The sequence below is a fragment of the Sinocyclocheilus anshuiensis genome, unplaced genomic scaffold, assembly GCF_001515605.1.
Source record: "Sinocyclocheilus anshuiensis isolate Anshui unplaced genomic scaffold, SAMN03320099.WGS_v1.1 scaffold3468, whole genome shotgun sequence".
Lineage (NCBI taxonomy): Eukaryota > Metazoa > Chordata > Actinopteri > Cypriniformes > Cyprinidae > Sinocyclocheilus > Sinocyclocheilus anshuiensis.
In genome coordinates, this window is record NW_015549743.1 from 27,317 (window position 1) to 28,545 (window position 1,229).

Genomic DNA, 1,229 nt, shown 5'->3' on the forward strand with positions numbered 1-1,229 from the left:
GTGTACTCATCAGAAATACATTTGTGAACCTTAATTTTTTTACACGGATTTGCCTACATTTATAAACAATAACTATCTTGTGTGAATTGAAAAATGTTTCTGTCATGACAACTCTCAGAGGGTTTGACATGGTAATGTACATGGCAATGTTAATGTATTTGGTCTTGGCGGATTAGATTTGCTACGCTGCTGTTGCGGCAGAGCAAGTACTGAGACTTGCTACTGCCAATACATCCACACATGCTGCTGTGAGTATGTAAGAAATACTGCTGCTGCACATATAACATATATGAAATACCCCCATTGCATACATGAATCACCTCGTAGCATGATCTATACAGGTGGAGCTGGGGAAGGTGGAGGGTTTCTGAAGCAAGCTGCACTGCTACAGCAAGCACAAGCCAAGTATTTGAATGTTGAGCAGCAAGCTCATTGGCTGCTGATACAGAAGTGAACCAATCAGCTGTGCCATGTGATAATGATATTTTATGTCATTATATATATATCAAGAAATAAATGTGACAATCCTTCAGTATGCATTCATAAAAAGTGAGAGGGCAGAAATATGTTTTCTTTACCTGATAGTCCTTGATTACCTCTGTCTTTTCACCAAAGTAGAGAATGATGAATCATTTTTTGTACAGGACATCCAGACTTAAAACTGTGACATGTAACGTCTCAGAGAAATTGCTAAAACATAATGTCCTCTACAGAGGACAAAACTCCATAGCTGGTAGTCAGGAGGTAAAATTTAAACCATACATTTTTCTTTAAGATAGCTCAAGCTTTAGCCTTCTGCTCACAAAAACCCCTGCAACTAACATATAATTTCGTTTTCTGCACTCTATACCCTACAAAGGACAAGTTTGTATATGTACTGCCGTGTTTGTGCCATTTATTTGATCAGTTTATTTTTGTTCAACATTAAATATTTAATGAGTCCACATCAGTTGCTTGTCTCCTTACCTTAAAAAAGACCAAGCTGTTTTTCTTTTTCTTTTTTTCTTTTTTTTTTTGTAAATACTTTATGGTTTTGTAAAGAGTTTTCAGATATACAGGCACTTCAAGTCCATGGTATATGTACTGAATTCCTTCTCAGCTCTTCCCAGGCATTGCTGTTGATTTAACTGGGTTATACTGTTTAAGAATAAAGCAGAAAGTTTAGATCAAAGTCCCTTTGTGTCCACAATACATTGTGTGCAAAAGCTTGAACTTTCATGTTCATATTC

The 1,229-nt window shown here is 36.4% G+C and overlaps 1 pseudogene; it reads left to right on the top strand.

Annotated features, from left to right (window-relative positions):
* The window catches only part of LOC107660830 (B-cadherin-like), a 7,742-nt pseudogene that overhangs the window by 5,656 nt on the left and 857 nt on the right, over positions 1-1,229 (top strand).